Source organism: Cebus imitator, unplaced genomic scaffold, assembly GCF_001604975.1.
Source record: "Cebus imitator isolate Cc_AM_T3 unplaced genomic scaffold, Cebus_imitator-1.0 Scaffold11, whole genome shotgun sequence".
Classification (NCBI taxonomy): Eukaryota; Metazoa; Chordata; class Mammalia; order Primates; family Cebidae; genus Cebus; species Cebus imitator.
The window spans coordinates 8,091,541-8,112,951 of NW_016107326.1; the positions used below are offsets into that span (position 1 = coordinate 8,091,541).

The window sequence follows — 21,411 nt, forward strand, 5'->3', positions numbered from 1 at the left end:
TGAACAAGTCTTTGGAAGATAACTGTTTCTTGTGCAAGAATCAAATGCACCTGCTGACACCTCTAGTTTTATCTCTGGTGACATGAGTGGCTGAGTGAGCAGGATGGATCTTGAGCCTGTGGTGTAGACCAGAGCAGGGGCTTCCAGAGCAGGGGCTTCCACACACCTCTGGAAAGCAAGAGGAACTGGAACAAGTTGGAGTTCAGAATAGGCTAAAAAAATCTCCCGTGGGTCTTCACAGCAGAATCTCTGAGTGGAGCACACAGACATTTTGAAGTGGGCCTACATGGATGCCAGTGCTCAAAAATTCTAATGTTGCCAAAGAAACCTTCAGAGAACTACAGCAAATTCAACTGAGTAATTTGCTCCACTCTAGAGAAGACACTGCCAAAATTCTAGACCCTACCTACCAGGGATCTCGGACGAGTCCCTTCCCCTACATGCATTGTCATCACAAACCATCCTTGTATGGGGGGGGTCTCTCTCCCCTCTTCAGCTGCCTCCCTACCTCCAGGGGCAGCACCAAGTCACTGTGATGACCTCACAATCACACCTGGTGATTATGAGGACTTAGTGGGATGACGCTCCGGGCAACCACAGGGATTGCTCACCGGTGACTCAGTGGTTGACTCAAAGGCTAGGGGGTGGTTTGGGGGTGGAGGCAGAAGTCCAGTGAGCTGAACTCCACCCTTTCTCTCCCTTCAGTCACAGCTCCGTTTTTATCTGTGCTATATGTTGGAGTCTAGCCAAGATGTTATTTGAACAAAGATTCTGAAAGATCAAAGAAAAAAGTTTGAAAAGCACTGGGACAATGCTTTCAGGGGACTTTATCTAAAAGGCTGCAACAATGTAAAGAGATATTATTGCTTTTTATTACTGTGATATGTTTCGAGTATTGTAAATTTTTTAATAGTTCCGTGACAGTAGTGAAGAAATGCTCATTTTAATGTGACCAGTCAACTCTGAGAAGACTAACATTGTGTCTCAAAGGCCAAGATGCAATGAAAATATGACTCTTACCAAGGACAGAAACTCCCAGGAAGCCACAATTAACTCAAGACTACCAGGACATTTGGAGAGGATTATCCTTCTGGAAGACCAGGAGTTCTGATCTATGGAAAATTCTATAGATATTCTCTGCCAGACTCCAGCCTCTTTGGTAAGCTGGCCACAGATGATTTAGAGGACAGTGACCCTGATACTCACCAGAGCTCTGAGTGAGGCCAGATAAGCCCATTTCAGCAGGCATGTCAGCCCTTCCCTGTACTAGGCTCTGTCACTCAGATTTCAGATCTTAGGGTAGCTGTAGTCCACCCCTTGCTTTCTTGTTACCCCAGATAGTCAATGTTATCCTCTGTTTTTCCTTCCTCCTAGAGAGAAAAGAATTCAGAACCCTAGTCTGAGTATACGAATTAGACTGCAAACTGTTTATGTGAGTCATTCTCAAAACTAGGTCTGGAGGGTCTCCAAGAGATCCACGGATTTCTTGCAATATTCATGTAACAATGTTCATCTCTTTAGATCTATTACCATTGAGTAATCGGTTGATATTTAATAACAAAATAACAGCAAGCACCATCTTGATAGCTTCAAATGCAACTCTCTTCTTCTAGTCATTTCTAGGGCATACTCTTTGAAGCTGAACTAGTAGACTGGACTGTCCTTGGCCCACCAAAGTTGTCCACAACAAGAACATTTCAAGTTCAGGTTGCATAGCAATATTTACGAGTGTTTGACCAGACTTGTCAGGCAATGTGCCTGAATAATCTTCCTGAACTCCTCTCTTTAACACAAACAAGATCCTATGCTGGCTTTCTGGTCACACCTGTGCCGGCCACCAATGGGCTAAAACACATGCACAGGCATTTCAAATGAGGCTGTGACAAATGGCTGGGAGGCCTTTAGAATGGGGGAAGGGAGGACATGGAACAAGCCCCAGACTGGGAAGCTCCTCACCATGGTTCACACCCTGGTCCTGCTAATGACCACCTGGCCAGGAGACCCTGGAAAGGCATCCAACCCTTCCCTGAGAGCCACTGGACACAGGATTAGGAGCCCCATCATCGACTGGTTGTAGGGCTCAAGAAGGATCATATTGGCAGCAAACACTCTAAAACTATGCTGTCCAAGTGCAGGGTTCAAGTTAGGTAACAAAATATGCATTGATGGTTCCCTATCAAATGAAAAATATCCTATTTTCATTGCATGCTAGTGTTGGATCAGAAAACAATAGTCTCTTATTTCTCCTGGTTAGTGGTCCTTTGGAAATCACAGAGGAAATACATGCACACAGTTAAGAGGACCACTCACATCTGCTGGTCCGTGACGCTACTTAAGTGAACACTACACTGATGTGCCCATTCCTGCTCCCTTTCCCCTTTATGCTAAATGCTCTTCCATATGGCTTTCTGCATTGAGGGAAATGTTCTCTATCTGTGCTGCCCAAAGTGGTAGCCACTAGCCACACATGACCACACATGGGTATTGAGTGCTCAAAATGTGGCTAATGCAAATGAGAAACTGAACCTGAATTTCATTTAAACAACCATATTAACTTGTGTCTAGTGGCTACCATACTAAACCGCGAAGTACATCTAGAATTTAGGACCTTGGAATACGGCGTGTGCGTGTGTGTGTGTGTGTGTGTGTGTGTGTGTGTGTGTACAAAACAAACACTGTTCCTTCTATAGTGAGTGCTGGCCTTTGGTCAGGGTCTCAGGAATATGCAAAAGGAAATGACCGGAAGTTTTAGGCTTTTAAGGACTTATCAAAAGAAATTTCTTACCATTCTCTCTGGGCAGTACTGTAGAACATCTACTAGGAATAGGAGGATATGAAGGTAGAGAAGCAACAAAAGGTACAGACTAATTAGAGGCAAAATATAGATGCCACCTTGTAAGCTGGTTGATAATTCATAAAGTGACAGCTCTCTCCGACTTAGCTGGAAAGCCAAAGGCCAAATGGGAAACATCAGTCTCTTCATGTCCATGGAGGACAATCCCCTGAATGCAAAATTAGAACTTGGTGACTGTTTCTTGATCCAGCCCTTTGTATTTTTCATGAAGCTTAAAGGAGATTAATGGGACAATCAGGATATTATAGATGAGAAGCACAGGCATTTCAAATGAGGCTGTGACAAATGGCTGGGAGGCCTTTCGAATGGGGGAAGGGAGGACGTGGAACAAGCCCCAGACTGGGAAGCTCCTCACCATGGTTCACACCCTGGTCCTGCTAATGACCACCTGGCCAGGAGACCCTGGAAAGGCATCCAGCCCTTCCCTGAGAGCCACTGGACACAGGATTAGGAGCCCCATCATTGACTGGTTGTAGGGCTCAAGAAGGATCATATTGGCAGCAAACACTCTAGAAACTATAAAGTTCTATTTTGATGAATCACATTATTATTAAGCAGTTCAATCAACATAATAATTATTAACAATGGCTAAGATTTATCAAGCGTCTGCTATTGCCAGACAATATATATGCAAAATCTCTAGGGCTTAACAGCAACCCTACAAGATATATCTATTTATCCACATTGTTAGTGCATACTAGATGCTGTTATAAGTGTCTTCCTTATATACGAAAGTGTATATATATATATATATAAGTCTATATATATATATATATATATATATATTACATAAAATTTGTAAGTGAGTTAAATGAGGATTAATCCTTACAACAACCTATAATGTGGACATTATTTATATCAATATTTTACAGATGGAACAATTGAGGCCAAAGAGGTAAAGTGACAGCTGCCATCATCCCAAGTAAGTTGGAAGGCCAAATGACAAAATGAAACAAGAACACAATTACTTGAATGACAGATTAGATCTCAGTGACTATTTCTTGATCTAGGTTTTATCAATGGAAGAGCTGGGACATGAACCCAAGCACAGTCAGTGAACAGTAAAGCCAAGATTCAGGCTCACGCAGTCTGGCCACAGGACCTATCTTCTTCACCTCCATGGTATCCTGCCTCTTTTTTTATTTTTTTTAAATGTTTTATGTTTTTTGAGACAGAGTCTCGCCCTGTCACCAGGCTAGAATGCAGTGACATGATCTCAGCTCACGGCAACTTCTGCCTCATGGGTTCAAGCACTTCTGCCTCAGCCTCCCGAGTAGCTGGGCCTACAGGCACACACCACCATGCCCAGCTGATTTTTGTATTTTTAGTATAGACGGGGTTTCAGCATGTTGGCCAGGATGGTCTCCATCTCTTGACCTCGTGATCTGCCTTCCTTGGTCTCCCAAAGTGCTAAAAGTGACGGAGCCAGGATTCGAAACTCAGGCCTGCCTGCCTGTCTCCAGCCACTCAATCTTTCCTCCAGTCACCAGAGAGTGACACAGGATGCCATGTAGGTAAAGAAGACAGGTCCTGGGGCCAGGCTGCCTGAGTCTGAATCTTGGCTCTACTGTTCACTGTGTCTGTGTTCATGTCCCAGTTCTTCCACTGACTAAGCCTAGATCAAGAAATAGTCACTGAGATCTAATCTGTCATTCAGGTAATTGTGTTCTTATGTTTCATTTGAGCATAAGACTGGAGAAAAGACTGAGCGGTTGGAGACAGACAGCAGGTGTGTTATAATCCACAAACTATTTGTCACCACTGGCTTTGAATAATTCTAAGTGTGAGACATCTGGGAAAACCCCCCCAGCTTTTTTTCTTTCTTTTTTTTTTTTTTTTTTACCATTTCAGGACTGAAAGTAAATTTATCTTCTTCAGCAGGAAGAAAAGAGAGGCTGTGGAGGTTGGGAAGAGCTTTAGAAAATGTGGCATCAAGTCTGTTGCCCTCTTTGAAGAAAGCAGCTCTGGAAAAGGTCTAGAACATTAGTTACTATAAAGTTCTAGATCATTCTGTGTGGTGCCATAATGCCAACAGCACTCTTGTCTGTCCAAAAAATTCATCATATACTATTAAAGAATGGATGTCTTTGGACAAAGTCCAAGAAAGTTTGTCCAGAGTACTAACTTAGAAGAGACTACAGACAGAAGCAAAAAGGTAGTTCAATGGCTGAATTACCCAAGGAAAAGCCTAGAGTTTGAGTTGTCACAGATTAAGCATCAAAGATTATGTCTTGGAGCTACATAGAGCCTTTACTGCCCGAAAAAGAGAGACTATGCAAACTTCAGTGCTCTGGTAAACATTTCTTTGATGGCTTACCATAACAAATGCCTTCTGAGCATCTGATACAGTTTGGCTCTGTGTCCCCACCGAAATCTCATCTTGAATTGTACTCCCATAATTCCCATGTATTGTGGGAGGGACCCAGTGGGAGATAATTTGAATCATGGGGGTGGTTCCCCCATACTGTTCTCATGGTAGTGAATAAGTGTCATAAGATCTGATGATTTTATCAAGGGTTTCCACTTTTGCATCTTCCTCATTTTTCTCTTGCTGCTGCCATGTAAAGAAGTGCCTTTCACCTTCCACCATGATTCTGAGGCCTCCCCAAGCCATGTGGAACTGTAAGTACAATAAACCTCTTTTTCTTTGCAGTCTTGGGCATGTCTTTATCAGCTGTGTGAAAGCGGACTAATACAGCATACATTGTCCACTTCTTCCTTCCATCAGTCCCCAAAATTCCATTTGGGGATCCATGTGACTTCAGGGAAATCAACTTCTTCAATGTTCTCTGCAGCAGTGATGGGTTCAGGAATTGGGAGATGATCTAAGCCAGTCTAATCAGAGTGACTCTCAGGTCTTGCTGGGAGTGCTGGGAAAAGACGCCATTTTTTTCTTGTTGAGCATGAAGAAGGAGGCATCTAGCCCCAGGATCTCCATGGGTCATAATAGGGCCTAAAAGGTGCCAGCCTTTGATAAAGACACCAAAAGATATGAAAGACAGCATAAGACAGAACAGAGAGATGGAAAGAAGCCAGATCCTTGGTGATATTGTTGAGCCAATACATCAAGCTTGGCCTTAAGTCAGCCCAAATTCTGTGCTTTTCAATTCCATAAGACAATATATCTCCTTTATCATTTAAGCCAGTTTGTGTTAGGGGTTCTAGTCTTTGCAAATGAAAGCATCTAAATTAATACAAATGCAGATCTCTGTGACCATCCCTCTGGTAAAAGGAGAAGGCAGAGTCAAAGGTGACATTACATTTCCTGAAGCTGGAAGCTCCATCTCATAGAAAACTCATGCATTACTCAGTGAATAAACAGATTGCCTGTACATAATATCCACGCGGGAAACTCCTACTCACTCATCAAGACCCAGCTCTAATGTCCCTTTCTGTCTCCTAGACTACGTTTACGTAAAATTAATGACTTCCCTCTGTTTTATTCCCATAGAGGCATATTACTCATTCTTTTATGTAACTATAAACACAGAGCAATTGCATACAGCTCAAAGGCAGAGAATGTCTTATTCATCCCTATATGCATCAAAGCCAGCACAAGCACATAGATGCTGCATTCTCTAGGCTGCATGGCCTTCAACAAGTCCTCTATCATTCTGACTCTGTTTCCTCTCCTATAAAATAGGGCTAATTGTATATCTCAGGATTGTTGTGAAAAATATCAATAACAGGCAGCTATAGGAATTTCATTAAAATGTGTTTAATTATAGTAATATTAAATTGATAAGTAATTTTCTAAATCTTCAATAGTCTTCAGCTCAATATTGATAGCCAAAAATTAAGCCAGCTAAATGATGTAAATCTTCTGTTAGAAATAACTTCTTAACTTTATAGTTGGAAAAGTGTGGGCATAGAATTTGTCCTTGCCTTCTAGATCAGGTCTGTGTTGGTAAATTAGACACTGTGTAACCTTTCAACATCCAGGAGCAAGATGGCAGGAGGATCATGCCACCAACTGAGGTACCTTGCAGGAAATCAAACAGGAAAAAATCACCTAACAGGATCAGCTGGGGAAACATGGGTCACCCCAGGTATGGTCCTTCAGCTGCCCAACCAAACCATATCATAGTGGATAACTATTATCTTTACCTGACTAGCATCCTTTGCTTCTTCTGGTATGTCCTATACCCCACTCTCAATTCTTCTGGTTCAAGAATGGCCCCACCTACACCTCCATCTCCAGGAGTAATATCCACCCAGGTTTGCTCGGTAAGACTACCAGACCTATCTTTCTGGCCACGGTAATTGGTTCAGAAGCAACATACCAACCAACCTGATCCAATGAGAGTGAGTTCTAGGACTTTTGTTTGAACTACTGTATGTCTATATGTGAAAGATAATCCATCTTTCTATTGAGAGCCAAGGATAAGAAGCCAATAAGATATGCATTTGATTCTGTTATGGAAATCCACATAGAAGAAGGCTGTCCAAGTATAAAACCAACACTGAAGAAAGCAGAGGTAAGAGATGGAAGTAGAAGTGAAGTGAATCAGTGACAGCAAGAGACTCAAAGACATCATTTGAGTACCTGGAATCAGTTAAGTCTGAAGAGAAGCCTAACCCTAGGCTTTTCAGTCGCCCCAGCCATCAAATTCCCATCCCCATTTTTTTGGTTCTTAAGCAGCTTGAACCATAGTTTTCTCGCTTGTATGTAAGAGATTCCTGAAGATGCATGCACTCCCTCCGGTGAATATTTCTATCATTTAGCAGATCCTGACACCCATGGACCCTGGGACATTCTGGTAGCAACTTCTGGTAGAGAATAACAGAGTCAAATCTCACAGTAAGAGAAGATCTGCCTGCCTCTGTTTAGATATAGCCAACTAGAAAGGAGAGATTATTAATTTAGCCTTGATTTCAAAGCCTTGTCTTGTATATTTCATTCAGAACTTTTTATCTTCCTGTATTCCCCTGGTTCCTCTCTAGCTGAATAAAGAACCATTTTTAAAGCAAACATCCTCACTGTTTATCTAGAAAGCTTTCTGCTTTATTGGAATACGTGATTTATCTAAAAAATTAAATTTCCCATGAGATACAATAATTTAAATTAAGAGAAAAGCTTATCTTTCTTAAACTTCAGTTTCTGTATACAAATTGCTGTTTTATAGATTCCAGAAACTTTCACTGTTATGAAGATGGTTCTCAGTTTTCCTGCTGGATTCAGATTCTCTTCATGACTTAAAACAACATGAGGAGGATGAGTCACAACTGTAAGCTGGTGAATTGCAGAAAGAACCACCTAAGAATTCAAATGTCAGCTTAAGAAAGACAGAAGAGCTTAAAAATCAAAAGCAAGATGAGATGAAGTGGACTGGGGGTCTCAAGAACACCAACTCACAAAATGAGCTTAGAGTCAGAGGGAACTTGCAAATAATCTGATTCAAGATACAAAAAAAAAAGGTTTTGGTTCTTGAGGACTTTTTCTGAATAAACATTTGAGCCAAAGCACAATATAAGAAAAAGATACAAGTGGAACAGCTCCTTCAAGCAGTGGGGATGTTAAGGAAAAGCGGGGAAAATCAGCTGAGAATCTCCCACCCTGCCCCCAGGACTCCTGCAACCTGGCTGAGAGCCACAGAACTGGTCCTCTCTCTCTGACTGTTCTCCAACATCCCAGAGCTTCAGGTGGGGCTACACTAAGAGGAAGTCCTCCAAGGAAACTCTCCAGATTAGACCAGTCTTTTCCTGCTAGTAGTCTTTGATAAGCATACATGGTAAAGAGTGGGATTCACTAACTTGTCTGTAGGAGATATGATTAAATATGTCTCAAAGCATCTCCCCCATCTTCTCACACCCACCCATTAGAACAGGATGTTATCTACAGGCTGACGCCTCCCCACTCCCTCCACCTCCCTTCTAAGGCATGGCACCAAGACACTGCCTAGGACCTAACAAGTGATTGCCCTCTCCTTCCCCATCTCTTCCATTTTCTCTTTTAAGCACAGAGGACCCGACCCTCTAACGCCTTTCCCAGGCCACTCTCTCCCTCCAGGAACCTGCCCAGTTGGACACAAAGTCCTACCACTCCTGCCCTCAATACAGACTTCTCCAAAACAAGTCCACAAACACCATTCAGGATGATTCCTGCTAAGACCCACAGGGTGGGAGTGATAAAATTTCCAGTAACATCTACCATGATGTTACTTACAATCCCAAAAGAGGAAATGTTCTATATTATATAAAATATGTCCAAGGTCCTCCTACAAGTACGAGTGAATCCGTGCCCGGTTCTTGTCTTCTGATCCTGCCACCTCATCCTTATCGTCATCTGTCTCAGTTTTGCTTTAGAAGCCGCCCTCGGTCAAACCTTCACTCTCTTACACAATGAGCTGGATATCCTCAGTTTCCCCTTCAGGCTAAAAGTAAGCCCCACGCAGTGTGCAGGTGCCTACACCATTTCCTCAAGTTCTTGCTCCTGAGGGTAACAGGGGCTGAGTGAGGCACTTCCTGCAGAGACCAAAGGAGACTCATTCACACCCAGAAGGAGGAGTTTTCTGCCTATTCTACCCCATTTAACCCTGTCTCGACCTGGAGGTGTGCTCACTGCCCAGCAGTGCTTCGGGCCTGCAGTTCTGCTGTTAGGCCCTCTTTTGAATCTTGTAGGCGTGGAAGCATGGATTGGCAGGGAGGGGCAGGAAGGTTTTCCCTCCAGGAAGAAGAAACGAGTGTGTTGGTGTGTATGTGAGTGCCACAATGACAGTGCTGCTGCCGCTGCTGCTGCATGTGCTGGGTCTTTGAACGTGGCATCTGTCAGGGCTCAGTGAGGATGACAGATGTCTCTCTGCTTTAGGAACAAACAACACAGCCCTGTGGGGTGACAAAAACAGCCTCAGCCCAGCCAGAGCGGAGAGGTGCACTTCTCTGGGAATAATCAGAAGACAGCAGCGTAGGAGTTCAGAGTCTACCGCACACCTGCTCCCCTAAAAAAGCATGTTCTCATTATGAAACCTTAGAAGGCAACTCCCACACCAGAGACAAGTGTGAGGGAGCCTGTGTGGCCTCATTCATTACCAGATGAACTATTCATTCAAGAAAGTCTTGAAGCATGTCCAGGAAAGGACCCCCCACAAAGACTCAGTTAATCCACAGGGTGAGTACCCATGGGTATGGCAGCTCTGGGGGTGATACTGTTGAGCCAGTGGATCAAGCTTCACCCTGAGTCAAGCCTAATTCTATGCTTTTCATATAGATGAGCCAATCCATTTTCCTGTTCATTTCTGTATCCCCAGCACCTAGAACAGTGCCTGGCACACAGTAGGTGTACAGTGGACATTAGTCAAAAGAACAAATCAATGCCAAGGCAGAAAATGGGGATGGGAGGCAAAGTTATAAAAAATAAAGAACAACTAAGCAGAGCAAAATGATAAGAAGAATATTAATAACATGAACTACAAAGACAGAAATGTCATCTGATCTCAATGCACAAGAGTATAAACTCATTACGGATGCTGAATTATGCTGCTGATGGTTTAAGTATTTCTTGGAACTGAATATGCACAGGAGAGGCCATCCCAGGCTTAAATGAATGCATATTCTTGTCTTGGAGAAAAGGAAGAAAAACATATAAAGCAATAGGTACAATATAATACAATCGGTGTTCTAGAACAAAGGCCTGGAGCTATGATTCTGGGGCAGCTGGCAAAGATCTCCCAGTGGAGCTGACAATTAGCAGGCCTTGAAGCAAGATGGAAGCCTGGCAAGAAGCAGGTCAGTCATCACAGACAGAGATGACCACTTCTAAGAACTGTGCCTTCTGTGGGCCCAGGGGCCAGAGAACTGCTGGGCTTCCTAATTTGTCCAGGCTCTGGCCAAACTGATGAAGCCATCCTTGTTTCAGTCTCTGAGTCCTTCAGAAAAGAAGAAAGAGTCAAGTCTAGTGGAATCTCACTCTGCCTGGACCCCTCCAGTGCCAGGAGAGCACTCCCTCCAAAGTCCACTGTAAACAGAAATACTCCCTGGGGCACCTGGGGAGAGAGGCATCCTCCGCACTTCCAAGGTCTTCACTCTTCCCAATTTTGCTTACTTTTTCTCATTTTCCCATTCACTTCCCAGATGTGTTTCTCAGGTCTCCAAAGAGAAACTCATGGGAGAAACTGAGTCAAGCTACTTTGATTCTCCTTTGCTACATGGCCCTGTCCACAGCACTCGGCCCAGAAGAGGTGCTCTGGGTGGTGAAACGAAGCAGCAGTCAGAATCTCTGCAGGCCACAGGGAGGGAGGGAGGGTGGGAAGTGTAGAGCCGAGGAGTGGAGCACTAGCATGCAGGCCTGAGCCTCCTCACTGCCAGGATGAGGGAGCCGAAATGATCTGAGGTCCTGCCAGCTCTGGGTGCCTCTGAAAAGTGACCCCGGGGCTCTCTGAAGTACTGGGTCAAGGCGCCCTGGTGGACAGAGCTGGGCTTAGTCATCAAGACAGCTCAGTCACCTTCCAGCTGTTTGATTCTGAGAAGGTCACTTAACCTCTCTAAGCATTTGTGTTCTCTATGAAAGGACTATAATGCTTGTCTCGCAGGGATGTTGTTAGAACTAGATGTGATGAGGTCTAAATTGCTCCTAGTACAGAATAGGCCATTGTAAATGGTAGCTCTTTTAACTACTATTAGGGTAGCATCATCATGATTGTCGTCATCATATCATCATCATCATCAGCATCATCATCATCATCAGCATCGGCAGACAAATTCTCAGAGCAGGTCTGAGAATTCCCAGCTCTGAATTCAGAGCCGTTTGCTCCGGCAGACAAAAATGAGAAGGTAAGGCCTAAAAAAAACAGGACTAGAGGAGCCCCTGAACTGTGCTGTGCACCCTAACATGAGACTTCCTCCCAGGGAGGCCTCTGTGCCACCTGCCTGGGGTCTCCTCATCATTGCCAGCAACAGAGCAAATGACTGCCCCTTGGATTTGCTGTAAGCAAAGAACAGGAAGGCAGAGCAGGAAAGCATGGGAATTAATGAGATTCAAAGAACTTGAAGATTAGAGGTGTGCAAAAGGAGTTTCCGCCTAACTGCTCTGACACCTCCCACTCCCACTGCAGAGTCACTGCAAGGAGAAGGCAAGTGCCGGAGCAAGGGGGGATCTGCAGGGCTGCTGGCCCAGGTCACTGCTCTCTCCGGGAGCACTGGCTCCAGTTGGGTGTGGCCCCGAGCCTTTGTAAGGCCTGGCAGGACAGGCTGGTCACTGCCCATGGCTGGCCCAGTAGAGTCCACTTGTGGGTCAAGAGCTGCCCAGGCTGATGTGTGCCTTAAGAAACAAGGATGAAAGCCAGGCAGTGCAAATGGGAGCTGGTGACGTGGGCTCAGGAATCGCCATTTCTGACCCAGCCCAGGCAAATGTGGCCCAATTCTCTGTTCTCTTGGAGCTGAGCCCATTCGTAGCCATGCCAAGCCGAGGGTCTCCCTCAGTGGCTGCTGACAGTTGGTTACAGCTGCCCTTAGAGCCTCAGCTGCTTCTCCTGCACTGTGTCCTCCATAAGGAGCTTTCAGATCAGTTATCTTACGCGAGGCTCCCAGCAGGCTGGAGGAGGGCAGACTGGCAAGGCGGCCACATTGCCCCTGCATCACAGAAGAGAGGAGGGTGGCCTCAGAGACAAATTGAGACCCTCCTGATCCACTGTCCCTTCCCTGCACCCCCAAGGACAATGACTTAGCACCAGGATACATCCTTCCTTGGGAAGAGGGCATCACACTCACACACACACACACACACACACACACACACACACGAGGCTGGGATAGGCTGTGAGACAATGTAGAAAGAGCCAGAAAGATTTGCCTTCAAATCCAGGTTCTGCCACTTCCTGCACCTATGCCTTTTGGTGCTTAATGTCATCCTTCTGAGCCTCAACTGTTCCATCCATAAAATGGAGTATGGTTGGGAAGGATGAATGCAGTGGCAAGAGGAAAACACAATGCCCAGAGGACAGCAGACTCTCAATAAATGTGAGATGCTCTCAGCATGGCCCTGCGTGACGTCCTGCCTCGGACTGGGCCATCCAGCTCACAGGACTAGCCACAGCCTTATAGGACACTTGAGCTGCTGCCAGTCTGCCTTGAGTTCCCTTTCTTGGTTAGAAGGGACTCTCCCCTGGACTATCAGCTTATAAGAGGATATGCATCCATCATATGGGCCTCTGAGAAATCTCTTCATGGACCACTTGCTTACATCAAGAGGCATTTTGAAAAGATGTAGTGCCTGCTGCTGTCTAGGCCAAGCCATCCCACAAGCATGCTGAAGTGCGAGAGAGGAAGATATGTTCCCTTTCAAAGTGCCTATGGTCCCCTGGTCCATGATGTAACAGGAGAGACGCACAGCTGGCTTAGCTTGCGCCGTCTCCCAGTGGGGACAGGTGCTGGGAGAGCCAAGATCGTCAGGCCTCCAGGCAAATTCAAGTCCTTGTGCTGTCAAGGTGACTCACAATATTGAGAGTAGTTTGAGATTGTTAAGAATTTTTTTCTGAAAAATACACAGTGAGCTTTCTCAACTCCAGTTTATTCCGACTAACACCACAGCTTCACTGTTCCTCTTCCAATTGATATTGGAATGAAATGATCCAGTAGGAATTCCAGTTCAGGCCCCAGAGCTGACATCCTCTGAATTGCCACTTCTGGGGATTTTCAGGCCAAAAGGCAAAATGTGCCCTGGTCATGGGAAAATCCGTGGCTTTAGATGGACAGAATCTCCAGCCACTGAGGCTGCAGCATCTATGAGCCTGTTCCCAGCTCCACAGCTGGGACCAAAGCCAGGAAGAACCAAGGACACCCAATGCCACTCCTGCCTTATGCCAGCCCTCAGGGTGAATGTATAAGTTCTTCCCATAAAAATGGCATTTGTACCCTTAGTAACCTTTTATTCAGTTCAACTTCATCTACTCCTAATAAATAGCATTACATTACTTCCTTGCTTAAAGCCCTTCCTTGGCGCCTATGTGAAAATGTAAAATACTTCCTCTGACACACAAAGCCCCATGCTCTTGCCCTCCCCTTCAGCCTCCTTCCTGCCAGGCACTGGCTTGGCCATCCAATTCAGCCTCCCTGGCTTTACTCCTTCCTTGACTGTGTGTAGCTCTTTCTTGCTTCACAGTTAGACATAGACTCTTCCTCTTCTTTGTGCAGTTAATTCCTGCTCCCCTTTCTGGTCTCAGCTCAAACATTGCCTCCTCATGAAAAGCTCCCCTGACTGCTTCCTAATATAAGCTATTTCCACCTGACCCCCACCCTCGCTTCTCTCCTATAGTTGCCTGTTCTTTGTAAAGTGAATTTGTCAATATGCACAATTATATTTTGTGTTTATTGTCCTCGCTCTCCGAACATGCAAACTCTATGAAGCCAGAGAGAATACCTTTTTATCTCTACCAGGTTGCACAATGCCTGATACCTAGCAGATCCTCAACAATCTTTGTCGAATAAATGTGTTCATTTATTCATTCAGTTCTCCAATGTCTGACTTCATTCAATCACTTAGAATTAAAATGCCAATTTTTATAATTTCCATGAACCACAAATTAAGAAACTACTGTGTGGCGAGGCATAGTGGCTCACACCTTTACAGTGTACACCTTTACACCTCCCAGAACTTTGGGAGGCCAAGGTGGGTAGATCACCTGAGGTCAAGAGTTCAACATGGCAAAACCCTGTCTCTACTAAAAATACAAAAATTAGCTAGGCATGGTGAAGTATGCCTGTAATCTTAGCTTGTTGGGAGGCTGAGGTAGGAGAATTGCTTGAATCCCAGAGGCAGAGGCTACAGTAAGCCAAGATAGTGCCTCTGCACTCCAGCTTGGGTGATAGAGCGAGGCTCCATTTTAAAAAAAGGAAAAGAAAAAAAAGAAACCACTTTTTCCTTGTCCAAGGAAAATGTGGCACATATACACCATGGAATACTATGCAGCCATAAAAACTGATGAGTTCATGTCCTTTGTAGGGACATGAATGAATCTGGAAACCATCATTCTCAGCGAACTGACACAAGAACAGAAAATCAAACAATGCATGTTCTCACTTATAGGTGAGTGTTGAACAATGAGAACACATGGACACATGGAGGAGAGCATCACACACTGGGGTCTGTTGTAGGGAGAGGGACTAGGGGAAGGACAATGGGGGGTAGAGGGGCTGGGGAGGGATAACATGGGGAGAAATGCCAGATATAGGTGATGGGGGGATGGAGGCAGCAAACCACACTGCCATGTATTATCTATGCAACAATCCTGCATGATCTGCACATGTACCCCAGAACCTGAAGTACAATAAAATGTATAGAGATATATTAAAAAAAAAAAAAAAACTGTCTGCCAAGCCTTGACTGGAGGCTTACATTAACTTATTTATAATTGTAGTTAGAAACATCACCATTTTTAAATGAGTGAATCCTGACCCTAAGAAGCTAAGTAATCTCCATAAGCCACGGAGTCAGTAAGTGGCAAAACCAAAACTGAAACCTCTGGCTGATAACTTCTTACTTTTCCTACCAAATGACACAAGTGGCTACAACCTGAGTGGCCAGGCCCGAACGAGTAGCAAGCCTTGAACCGTGTTGGTCCCCAGCCCACAGTACCTGGGATAAGATCCAGAGTGGTGTCCTCTTCCACCACAGCAGAGGAGACTACTTAGGCAATGAGACGGAACTGGCATGTTTACCTGCCTCGGATTAAACAGAGTTTTTACTTGACAGTAGTTGTTGAAATAACTTGGGCTATAAATAAATAGGAACTGGGCTAGAATCTGAACCTGCTTACAAAGCCAGTCCTTTTCCATCTGAGCCATAACAAATCCAATCCACTCAGGGGAAAAATAGGGAACAAGGGGGAAAAGCTTTCAGTTTCTGTAGATTTTAATGAAGGATTGATTGAGGTTTTATGCAGCAAGAAGGGCACAGCTGGGGAGTAATTGCCAAGAAAATTGAGGTGCAAGAGCCATTTACATAGAAGAATCAACTAAGGTTCCTCACCGGTGCTCAACTGAAGGCAGCGGTAGCAACTGGGCCAAATGACAAGCATCACAATCTCACCCCCTAGCACCCCACCCTAGGAATCAGAGCCGCCACCTTGTCATTGCCTCCTTCAAAGGTACCACAACCCACCCCAAGGCAGGCAATGGCAATTCATGTGTATCCTCCACTCCCAAAACTTCAGTAACCCAGACACCCTTTCTAGGGAGTTTCTGAAGAAGAGGCTTTAGCCAACTTGTTCAAGATCACTTAACACCACACACGGTGGCTAAAGCAGGACTGAATCCCAGATGTTATGACCCTAGAGAACCTCTCAATCAATGGTAGAACTCTCACGCACAATCTTCTTTGGTTGGAGGCAGAGGAGGGATAACTTAGAGCAGGTGCTAGTGTGGCTTCCCACAGGTTAGCCACTTTACAAGGATTCACCTCTGTCCCTTTACTACGTATCTGTCCCTTTACTACACTTTATGGCCACATTTTATTTCCTCTTTTCTTCCTCTTCCTCTTTATTGTGCCTCCATCCATCCTTTTAGAGTGCCGCTTTCACCCTGGTGTGTGAACTTGCTGCTGACTTCCCCTTGCTGCTGAATTCTGAGAACCAGTTTCCTGTGCTTCGTGCTCTGTGATGGTTCCTGCCACTCATCACACCTCTCATGGGGATCTCTGGCACTGTGGTGGGCCCAACTTAGAAAACATCTTTCTCTTTGATCCTTAAGTTCTATAATCTTAACCTCCCAGGGTCTCAGTTACACCACCCACAAGATAGACAGAATTCCTGCCTAGAGCCCACCATAAATGTAGGAAATCCAAAGATAATAATATATAAGGGCTTGAAGAAAAGAATAAAACTCAGACTGTAGTGAGGTGAATAATTCAGTGCATCCTCCTTAAACAGCTAGAATTAATGCCAACGAAGCACTTTGCAAATTCTCAGGCACTATGCATGTACTTTATTTCTTATTTTTGAGATGGCGTTTCTGTCTTGTCATCCAGACTGGAGGGCAATGGCGCGATCTCAGCTCACTGCCACCCCTGCCTCCCAGGTTCAAGCGATTTTCCTGTCTCAGCCTCCCAGGTAGTTGAGGTTATGGGTGCCTGCCACCATGCCCAGCTAATTTTTGTATTTTTAGTAGAGACAAGGTTTCACCATGTTGGCCAGGTTAATCTCAAATTCCTGACCTTAGGGGATCCACCCCCTTCAGCTTCCCAAAGTGCTGGGATTACAGGCGTGAGCCACTGCACCCGCCGCATGTGCTTTTTAACATTTCTATTATTTCATTTTTGGAGTTATTACTATTTTTGTGATATCACACGAATTGCAGTAACCTTAAGAGATTGAGATGATGATGACTGATGATGATGATATGAGGTTGGTGGTGGTGATGACAGTGATGATGGTGATGATGGGAATGTTGTTGATGATACATAGTGGTAATGGTGAAGGTCGTGGTGATACTGGGGAGATAATAGCGATGGTGGTGGTGATGGAAGTGATGCCCATATTCCAGGTCCACCCTACACATCCATGTTCTTTACAAATGTGAATGGACCCTATCTCCTGCATGGAGTGGGCAGCACAGCTTGTGAAGGGAGCTCTTTTCCTTCCCTGGCATCTTCTGGTTTTGGAAATCAATGAATGTCCTTCATTCTTTTCCCCATAGTTCCTAATAGATACTTTCCTGCTTCCGAAACATTCACTATTTCTATAGTTAGTTTGTCTTCAATCTGTAAGCTCCGTAGCAACCCTCGCTGTTTCCCATGATGCTAGGGACTGGGCCTATAAGACATGGATCCTGCCCTTGAACCGCCTGTGTTGCTAGAGAAAGAAACATCTGAAAAGTGAAAGAGAATATGAGAGCAGAATAGCATGCACACTACACCAGAAGGTGCACCCTGATTCTGCACGGCAGTGTTAGGGACTGGCAGGGTCGGGGATGGCTTCCCTGGGAAGGTGCCTTTCAAGCTGGCCAGTGACAAAGGGGCCATCCCATCCCATCCTCCAGGGAATGGGTGGATAGACAGCATCCTAGGCCACAAACAAAGCAGAGAATATACACTACATTACGGTAGGCTGTGGTCTGACAGATATGGGAGATTTCAGGAAAAGGGGCCTACATTGAGTTTTTGAAGTAATAATGTATTTGAATTTTATCTTGGAAGAACTATGGATCCATTAAAGGTCTCTCAGCAGAGGAATGAAATGAGATGAAGCTGGGTGTTATAATGTTTCCTCTATAGAGCCTAACCCCCTCCACTTGTGTTCTCAGCAACCCCAGCATCCCCCAGGAGCTTATAAAAAATGCGAAGTCTCAGGTACCATTGCTACGCCTCTTGAATAAGAATCTGCACTTTTCAAAAGTTTCATTTTCCAAATTACTATACAGTAAATTTAACTTTTTTATTTTTGGTGTAAAATTCTATAAGTGTTAGCATGTATGTCAATTTGTATAGCCACAACCATAATCAAGATACAGAACAACTCTGCCCCCAAAAACTATCTTGCATTATCCTTTATGATCACACCTACCACCCCAACCACTGATAACCACTAATCTGTCCTCTGTCACTACAGTTTTACCTTTCTAAGGAAGTCACATAAATGGAATTCATATAATATGTATCCTATTAACATTGGCTTTTTTAACTGAGTAAAATGTTTTTGAGATTCATTCAAGTTGTTGCTTGTACCAATTGTTCATTCTTTTTCATTACTCCATAGTATTCATTGTAAGGATGTACCACAGTTGTTTTAGCCATTCACCTGCTGAGGTTCTTCCCAGTTTGGGGTAATGATGAATACAGATGCTATAAACATGTATATGAATGTTTTTGTATAAACTTAAGTTTTCATTTCCCTAGGGTAAATACCTAGACACTGAATTTCTGGTCATATGTTAAGTATATGCTTAATTTTGTAAGAAAACTTCTAAACTGTTTTCCTGAATAGCTACATTATTTTGCATTCCCACCAGTAACGTCTGAGAGTTCCAGTTGTTCCATATCCTCACCACTACTTGGTATTATTAGTATTTTTATTTCAGCCATTAATAATAGGTCTGTTCATATCTCATAATTGTTTATACTTGTATTTCCCTCATAGCTAATAATGATGTTCTTTTCCTGTGCTTATTTGCCATCCAGATATCCTCTTTGATCATGTATCTGTTCAAATCTTTTGCCCATTTTCCAGTTGGGTAGCTTGTTCTCTTCCTGTTGAATTTTGAGATTTCTTTATATATCTTGGCTATATAAAGCCTTCTGTGATATATGTGATTTTTAAGTATTCTCTCCCATTATGTAGCTTATCTTTCCATTCTCATAATAGTGTCTTTCACAGAATAATAGTTTTTTAATTCTGACAGTGTCCAAGTGATCCATTTTTCTTTTGTGAATCATCTTTTTGGGGTCATGTCTAACTTACCTAACTTTGGGTCAAAAATATTTTCTCCTACATGCTTTTAATCAAAGTTTTATAGTTTTATATTTGTATCTACTTTGAGTCAATTTTGTATAAGGCATGAAGTTTAGGTTGAGCTTTTGGTTTTGTTTGCCTTTGGATGTCCAACTCTTTCAACATCATTTGTAGAAAAGAGTTTCCTTCTCCATTGAATTGCCTTTGTATCTCTGTCAAAGCAATTGACCATATTTGTTGTAGGTCTATTTTTGGACTCTATTCTGCTCCCCTGAACTGTGCATCTATCCCTTTGCCAATACGACACTGTCTTGATTACTATAGCTTTATAATAAGTATTAAAATCCGGTAGGATGATTGGTGACTGCTTCAAAGGTACACTTCTTTTTCAAAATTATTTTAACTATTCTAAGTTACTTTGCCTTTCCACATAAATTTCAAAAATCGGTTTGTTTATATCCACAAAAAGTCCTTCTTAGATTTTGGTTGGAATTACGTTAAATATATACAGACATTTGGGGGTGAGCGGGTACCATTACTAGGATGAGTCCTCCAATCCATGAACATGGTATGTCTTGCCATTTCTCTAGGTCCTCAGAATCTGCATCTTAACAAGAACCCCAGGCAATCTCCCTGTACATTAAAGACTTGGAAGCACAGCTCTAGAGTGGAAATGACAGCGAAGTCATCTGGGAGGATTTACAAAATATGGAAGCCTAGACCTCACTCAGACCAATTGAATAAGAATCTCTGAGGAGGGGGGCCTATGTGCTGGAATTTTTCTAAGTCCTGTAGGTGATACTAACTGGCAGCCATTTGTGAACCTCTACTCTATACCCAGACAAGAGCTTACCCGGTCTGGGCTCCTGTGGCTCTGGCCCTATGCTCAGTAAATCAGTATGATTACGGCCACCACTTTATTCCTTTTCAACCTTAGATGCATATTGAAATCCTTTGAGGATAGAGGTTACCTCAATGAGAATTTTCAAGAAACAATTCTAGTTGACAGATTTACTAAACTTCCTCTGAGGGCACACCTATATTTGAGGATTGCCTTTCCCTGCCCAACCCAAGAAGCTAGAGCAACATTCTAGAAGTATTAACTCTCAACTCTAAAAACCTGGTGTCTTTTTGGAAGTCTCTCTAAAAGTTACTGAGGCAGCAGGAGACACAGCAGAGAGAGAACATGTGTGCACAGAAGAGAGCTGTCCAACTGAATAAGTCTGATCAATAAGATCTACGAACCAAAAATACTTGCTTCGTGGCAAGGGAACATTTTTTGCTTTCATATCCATCTAGGATATCTGCTGAGTCAAGGAAACTGCTCCATATTTAGGAGAAAAACCTTCCTCTAATCTCTAAATGCAATAAAAGGTTTTCTGTGTCTTTTTCTGTGGCCCCTTGGAAATGTTAAATGCATGTCTCAGCTACAGCAAGGTGGAACATGACATATTGGCCCCCAAAATATGAACCAATTGAATGTTGTCTGAAAACAGCTGTGTTTCTGTTATCTTTTAATGGATTTTAGGTAAAGAGTGTTGATGTTGATAAAACAGATATAAAACCAAATTCTTCCACTTTGGATGTGCACAAACCCCCGCAGGCTAAAAATAGATTCAACTGCATCAGTAATATTTTTCTTTAAAGTTGCAGGTCCTTTGGGGGGTTTGGAAACATTCATAGAGGATATAAGGGGAGAAAGACATGAAAACAGCAAACGCTACAGTCTAAGTCTCCAGGTGGGGGCCTCAGGGACAACCATGTTCGAATGCCTGATTTTCTAGGATGTGCAAGTACCTATTTCCTACAAAAAAAGCCCTTCCACATGTGATAAGAACACATCTTTTCTTGCAGGGCTGCCAAGTTCATTTCTAAACACCCGTGACATTGCCTGAGATTGATGCATCTCCAATCCCTAGCCCTTTGTTTGAAACTAAACATCCAAAGACCTTTAGAATCACAAAATGTCAACATACAAATGAGTTGCATCTCAACATGTATCTCAACAGCAGAACCACAGCACGTTGCAATTGGACCAAGAAAACCCTGAGGAATTTTCCTCTCTTGCTCCTCTGTGGAAGATGGCCTATCCAAGTTCACACAACAGGTGACATGGGGCATGTGGAGAGACTCAGCATGAGCCAGTGCAGTAGTGGTGTCTACTGGAAAAGACTTAGCCTT

At 43.7% G+C, this 21,411-nt stretch overlaps 1 protein-coding gene across 29 annotated transcripts in view; it reads right to left on the minus strand.

The window, feature by feature from the left end:
* Window positions 1-21,411, minus strand: part of KCNMA1 (potassium calcium-activated channel subfamily M alpha 1) — a 768,447-nt gene that overhangs the window by 481,299 nt on the left and 265,737 nt on the right. The window lies entirely within an intron of this gene.